Genomic DNA, 7,500 nt, shown 5'->3' with positions numbered 1-7,500 from the left:
CTCTCTTTATATATATATATATATATATATATATATATATATATATATATATATATGTCTCTTTGTCTCTATCTGTTCCAATTCTCTCCGTCTCTCTCTCTCTCGGCTTTTGCTTGTCATTGTCTCAGTGTCTGTCTCTCTGTCTCTCTCTCTGTCTCTCTCTCTCTCTCTCTGTCTCTCTGAGTCTCTCTCTCCGAGTCTCCCCCTCTCTCTCTCTCTGTCTCTCCGAGTCTCTCTCTCCGAGTCTCCCCCCCTCTCTCTCTCTCTGTCTCACTGTCTCTCCGAGTCTCTCTCTCCGAGTCTCCCCCCCCCTCTCTCTCTCTCTCTCTCTCTCTGTCTCTCCGAGTCTCTCTCTCCGAGTCTACCTCTCTCTCTCTCTCTCTCTCTCTCTGTCTCTCCGAGTCTCTCTCTTCGAGTCTACCTCTCTCTCTCTCTCTCTCTGTCTCTCCGAGTCTCTCTCTTCGAGTCTACCTCTCTCTCTCTCTGTGTCTCTCTGAGTCTCTCTCTCCGAGTCTACCTCTCTCTCTCTGCTTTTGCTTGTCATTGTCTCAGTGTCTGTCTGCCGTCTGTCTGCCTGTCTGTCTGTCTCTCTCTCTCTCTCTCTCTCTCTCTCTCTCTCACTCTCTCTCTCCACTGATCTCTCTAGTACTGCGTACAGAGGACTAAGTATTGATGGGGACCGGGCGGCCGGGAGAGGGGAACGAAATGTAAAGCGCTTTGAGCAGTATTTCTGGAGAAAGTGCACATATAAAATGTCCATTACCATCCTTATTATTCTTATTATTATCACAGTTATCTTTATTGTTGTCACATTGATAGATTAGAATACTATGCGATGCTTAAATTCTTTCTCCTTGAGAAACAAAGATTTTGAATCTCTCGCCCCCCCCTCTCTCTCTCTCTCTTTGTCTCTCTCTCTCTGTGTCTCTCTCTCTGTGTCCAGCAACACAGTCTCCATGTCCAATTTGTAACTCAGATACTGATGATGAAATCCATTTTGTGTTTCAGTGCAAATCTTATCATTTTAATCGTAAAAAATGTATTCTTTTTGAAAAGGATGTAGTAAATAGAGAAAATAGGATTATGCTGCTTAAATCGATTGACTGGTGAAAATATGATTTTTTAAAGTTAAAAAATCAGTCAATTCAATCAACAAACACAAATCAACGAATGTGGCAAAATGTAGCTATGGACTTGTTTGCACACGTGTGTGTGTGTGTGTGTGTGTGTGTGTGTGTGTGTGTGTGTGTGTGCGCGTGTGTGTGTGTGCAGTGTGTGTGTGTGTGTGTGTACAGTGTGTGTGTGTGTGTACAGTGTGTGTGTGTGTGTGTGTGAGGTGTGTGTGCTCTGTGTGTGTGTGTGTGTGTGTGTGTGTGTGTGGACGGAGGGCTATCTACTTTCCGAGTCTGTCCGAATGGGGCGATCTGGAGCCATTGGCCTTGAACCTGAATTGCGCTGTTGTCTAATCAGTGATGCGGGAGCGATGGAAACGTAATACAGACTTGTGTTTTAGTGTGTCTTAGTTTAGTATGCCGCGTCAGTGTATTATGTGCGTGTATGCACACACTTTCACTGGCACACGAAGTGGCAAAAACACATCACCCTTGCAAAAATGAACGAAAACACACACACACACACACACACACACACACACACACACACACACACACACACACACACACACACACACGGCAGAGTCAGTCAGTCAGGTCAGAGGCCGCAAAAGGACCGCGCGCCTTGAGTTCCATTCTGACTTCAGTGTTCAGAAGACTGGCTTCAGTTGAAGTTCTCTACAGAACCGGTATGTATGGGAGCATTACGTAAACGATTATAGGTTCCTTTCACAGCCATAGGGGCAGCAGTGAATTCATAATTATGGATTTTGTCCAGGGCTCGGTTCAGGACTGAAGGTGGGGCCCAGTCCTCTCCTTCCTCCCTAACCGAAGGCAGGTAGTATCCATTCACACCTGGATGGGGTGAGGAAAATCGGAGTAAAGTGCCTGTCCCAAGGACACAGCACCATGCTGAAACGGGGGCCTCGAACCCTGATCACTGGTGAACACTGCCCGGATCAGAACCTGACTCAGTCCAACGCCATACTGCTTCTGCCGCCACGGCGCCTCCTGACGGGATGGCATGGGAACGTATTTTTAACTAATATTTATTGATTAAACGCCAAGCAGTAGTTGTGGCTCAAGTGTTTTAGACTACCTAGAACACTACGTTGCAAGATGTTTATATCTCTATCTATCCGGCGAAGCGATGTGGTGACTTTCGCCTGCCGTGTGTGTGTGTGTGTGTGTGTGTGTGTGTGTGTGTGTGTGTGTGTGTGCCACGGTGTGTGTCAGTGTGTGTGTGTGTGTGTGTGTGTGTGTGTGCGTGCGTGTGTGTGTGTGTGTGTGTGCGTGCGTGCGTGCGCTGTGCGTGTGTGTGTGTGTGTGCGTGAAAGAGAAAGAAAGAGAGAGACCAGACCAGACCAGATGTTTTATTCAGATAGGCCATAGCCCCTGCATACTGAAGTGGTGTGACCAAAGTACAGTAGTTAGTCAACCCTTTTGTATGTAGAAAAACAAGTACCAATTTACTTGAGGTAGGAATACATTAATAATGCATGTTTGTGTAACATCTCTAATTAGTTTGAGAGATGTATACACTTAGAAATATTGCTAAATGCTTACCAGTTAGATTATTAGCTGATGAGAGCCCATACCTAGGAGTCCAGCTTTCAGCTGACCTGAAGTGGACTGCCCGCATCACCAGCATCTGCAAGAAAGCTGGATCGATGGTGGACTTCCTACGCCGAAACCTTCGGAACTGCCCACAGGAATGTAGGCGCCTGGCATACATCTCCCTCGTCCGATCCAGACGTGAATACGCTGCAGTGGTATGAGATCCCTTCTACAGACAGGATGCTGACAAACTGGAACAGATCCAACGACAGGCTGCCCGGCTCATCACGTGGGACTACAAATCTAGGAACCCGGGCTGCGTCACGAAGATGCTGGAAGACCTCAACATCCCCCCGGCACTAGAAAAGCGCCGCAGACAACAGCGTCTTAACCTACTACATAAGATTGCTGAAGGACGAATCCCAGCTCTACCACCAGGAGAGTTCCTCAAACCAGCGAACGCCAACGAGGTACACAGGCTGCAGCAGTAGCACCATCATCGAGCGACAAGTAGTGACTGAACAACACCAGAGGCTTCAGTATTCCACACAGCAACACAGAACAGCACAGGAACTCCTATTTTGTTAGAACAGTAGCAGAGTGGAATCAGCTATCTGATGAAGCCATCATAGCAGGCCCCGCCAGCGCAGCACCATCGGCGCATGGTTGATCACAACCACTCAGTAAATCTATATATAATTATATATGCTTTAGCCAGCCCTTTCCTGGGCTGTTAGCAAAGGCTGGCGGGACTACCCCTTCTTCAACATCAAGGGACAGCCTTTGTACAAAATTATTTTAATTCTGTGTGACTCTCAAGCGCGCCCCCCAGTTTTCCGTTGCGACGGTAGCCAATAATTATTGACTCCTGCAACGTACAAATCCAGATCCAGATCCAGATATAAACTCAAGTTGACTCTTGTGGGGAAGTTGACAGACAGACAGACAGACAGACAGGCAGAGAGATATTTATATCATGTTCACTCTTTTTTTTTTCTTTTTTTTTTCCAGTTCCCAGAATTATTTTTTTAGATAACTTGAATGCATCTTCAACGCCGTTCGACAATATGTGCTTTGAGAATGACAGCGTCGCACACTCGATATTAAATCGAAACATCTACCTATTTACGTCATTCAGGTATTTATGAAGTCAGATAAACAATTCAACGGGTCCAACAAATGTAGAATCTATTTAAAGTACTTTGTTTCACGATTGAGAAACCGTCGTTTGGTACAAACTTCAAGTTGTGCGTGAAAAAGCAATCATTTGACAGAAATGAATAAAAAGTGATCTGTGAATAAAACAGCCCATAAGTTACTCCCCATGTGTGATTGAATGAGTGTGCATGCATGCATTTGTGTCAGTGTGTGTGTGTGTGTGTGTGTGTGTGTGTGTGTGTGCCCCCAGACTGCGCAAAACCTTACCTGTGTAGATGAGCCCGGTAAACATGACATAATTATTCTTTGAGTCGGATGACTTCAGTAACGACATGGATAAAGGGAACACACTATTTACAGCTGTGTGCTTTTAAGCGATTGTGTCCCGTAGTTTCAAACAGTCGTCCTGAGATAGCGTTTCTGTGAGGAAAGCTACAATAAGCATGTGAGGAATAAGGCAGGAAAACACTGGTGACGAATGAATGGTTAATCACACACATTCACACACATTCACACACACACACGCGCGCGCACACACACACACACACTGTGACACACACACACACACACACACTGTGACACACACACACACACACACACACACACACACACACACACACACACACACAAGCACGCACACACGCACACAGATACTCACTCACTCACCGTGTACTCACTTTCACACACACACACACACACACACGCGCGCGCGCGCGCGAAACAACGTCAGTCAAGAGACACAATGACCCGGTGAACTCAAGCGTCACAGAAGAGCTAAGTCACCCATTCAGAATTTGCCCCGCGGCTATAATTTATTCCCTTTGTCCGTTTGCAGTGTTAGTTGCAGCGGTACTGTCTGTACAACAAAGTACTGCCCACCATAATTATCACGCGCCACACATGATGGGAATTCCTGTATCCACAGATGGTTCCGCTGTCATTAGACTCACGCTTCTTGTCCCTTACATTAGGCTTCGAGGGCATTTACTGGGAGTGGGGTGGAATTAACTATGCCATATGATGATAGTGTACACAAGCAGGTAACTGAGGCGTTTCTGGTTAGCTACAATACATTGTGTTTTTGTCCCAACTTTCTTTCTTTGTGTAAGCTTATCTATCATTTATTCACCTTTTTTTCTTTCTTTTTTTCCCCCTCAAGGCCTGACTAAGCGCGTTGGGTTACGCTGCTGGTCAGGCATCTGCTTGGCAGATGTGGTGTAGCGTATATGGATTTGTCCGAACGCACTGACGCCTCCTTGAGCTACTGAAACTGAAACTTTGTCCCAACTCTGTCTGTGCATCTGTGTGTCTGTCTGTCTCTCTTCCTCTTGCTCTCTCTATGTCTTTTTATCTGAATTAACTATGCCATGTTATGATAGTGTACACAAGCAGGTAACTAAGGCGTTTCTGGTTAGTACAATGCATTGTGTTTTTGTCCCAACTTTGTCTGTGTATCTGTGTGTCTGTCTGTCTCTCTTCCTCTTGCTCTCTGTATGTCTTTTTTTTAATCTGAATTAACTATGTCATATTATGATAGTGTACACAAGCAGGTAACTAAGGCGTTTCTGGTCAGCTACAATGCATTGTGTTTTTGTCCCAACTCTGTGTATCTGTGTGTCTGTCTGTCTCTCTGTCTCTCTTCCTCTCCCTCTCTCTATTAAAAAAAAAATTATCTGTGTCTCTGACTGTATGTCTGTCTGCACCTCTCTCCCTCTCTTTTCTGTATCTCTCTGTCTTGCTCTCTCTTTCTCTCTCTTTCTCTACCTGTCTCTGTGTGTCTTCCTCTCTTTTTCTCTTTCTCTCTCTCTCTTCTCCCTCTCTTTGTGTATCTGTCTGTCTCTTTCCTTCCGCGCCTCTCCCTCTCTCCCTCTTACTGTCTCGGTGTCTGTCTCTGGTCAGCTAGGATGTATAATGCTTTGTTCCAACTCTGTTTCTCTCTCTCTCTCTCTGTCTCTCTCTCCCCCACTCTCTCTCTCTCCCACACACACACACTCTCTGTGTCTCTCTCTCGTCTCTCTCTCACCCTCCCCCCGCCCCCACACACACTTTCTCTCTCTGTGTCTCTCTCTCCCTCTCTCTCACCCTCTCTCTCTGTGTCTCTCTCTCTTTCCCTATCTCTCTCTGTTTCTGTCTCTCCCTCTCCGTATATTCTTTCTTTTACGCCACGCTTCAAACTTGTGTGCATTAAAGGCTGAAGAAATATAGAATTTATGCTGTATGATATATATATATATATATATATATATATATATAGTATACTAATTTGCAATACACCCATGCAGACATACATACATACATACATGTGTACCTTCGCTCAGACATACACGCACGCACGCACGCACGCGCACACACTGACACACACCGTGACACACACACACACACACATACCACCACCACCACCACCACCTTTTTGCAACTGTATCGATACCATGAAATACCCAGTACTATCTCCACATCACATTGATTTAAAAAAAAAAGGGGGGGTGGGGAGAAAAAAGAAGTATACACAAACAAACAAATAAATAAATAAACAAATAAAGACGAAAAAGAACGTTCGAACGAACTTTTCCCCTGATGCTTATTCTATAGCACCCTCCCCCCCAGGCCTACCCCCCCCACCACCACACACACATCACGGTCACCACTCTCCCCCTCATCTCCCACCCCTCCTCCCCATCTTCCTTGGAAAACACAAAGCGATCGAGGAAACAAGTGTGTGTGTGTGTGTGTGTGTGTGTGTGTGTGAGTGTGAGTGTGTGTGTGTGTGTGTGTGTGTGTGTGTGTGCTGCCTCGCTAATACCACTGCCAGCTGTGACCATGTCTCCAGCGTAATACCACAAGTGGGCCCGTACACCGGTTTTCCTTTTCCACATGTCCCAGCTTTCTGACTCAGTCACACACACGCACGCACGCACGCACGCACTCACGCACATACACATGTACACACGCACACACACGCACACACACACGCACACACACACGCACACACATATAACTCTATCTCTGTGTGTGTGTGTGTGTGTGTGTGTGTGTCTTTCACACCCGCCTCCTCCTCCCCCCCCACCCCCCGACCCCCCCACACACTCACAGACACGAACTCACACACACACATACACATACACCCTCTCTGTCTTTCACACACACACACACACACACACACACACACACACACACACAAACTGTAGCGGTGGCTTGCTCATATTATTATTGCAAGTGTCCGAACCAGCTGCTGCAATTGATGCTATATCCTGCTGCTACTGCTACTGCTACTGCTGCTGCTGCTGCAGTTTAGAGGTCAACTGTTCCGTGGACAGTCCAGTGCGTGTGGATACCGCGGAGGGACGCAGTCCACAGCTATCTGTCTGGTTGTCAGCGATCCTTGCAATAGGCTCAGTCACTTGGGAATTATATCCCAATAGCCAGCCAGCTCGTTGAAACGCGGAAAAGCTTTGTTATCTGTTTTTGCTGAGTGCACCACGCAAAGGTAAGGTTTTTTTGGTTTTTTTTTATGAATAGGGTTGGGACAGGTGTGTGTATGGTTGGGTGGGTGGGTGGGCGGGGTGGGACTCTGTGTGTGTGTGTTGTGTGAGGTGGTAGGGGTGGGGGTGGGGGGTGGGAGAGGTGGGAGCTTGTGTGGTGTGTGTGTGTGTGTGTGTGTGTGTGTGTGTGTGTG

The 7,500-nt window shown here is 46.6% G+C and overlaps 1 protein-coding gene across 1 annotated transcript in view; it reads left to right on the top strand.

Annotated features, from left to right (window-relative positions):
• The first annotated feature begins 7,034 nt into the window (after positions 1 to 7,034).
• Positions 7,035 to 7,500, top strand: part of LOC143296145 (advillin-like) — a 96,793-nt gene continuing 96,327 nt past the window's right edge. Inside the window, exon 1 of the mRNA XM_076607983.1 lies at positions 7,035 to 7,311. The gene's annotated coding sequence lies outside the window, so the exon portion shown is untranslated. The remainder of the gene's footprint in view (positions 7,312 to 7,500) is intronic.

Source organism: Babylonia areolata, chromosome 1, assembly GCF_041734735.1.
Source record: "Babylonia areolata isolate BAREFJ2019XMU chromosome 1, ASM4173473v1, whole genome shotgun sequence".
In the NCBI taxonomy this organism is placed as follows: Eukaryota; Metazoa; Mollusca; class Gastropoda; order Neogastropoda; family Buccinidae; genus Babylonia; species Babylonia areolata.
The sequence above is the reverse complement of the archived record's forward strand: the minus strand, read 5'-3'. Positions and strand labels throughout refer to the sequence as shown.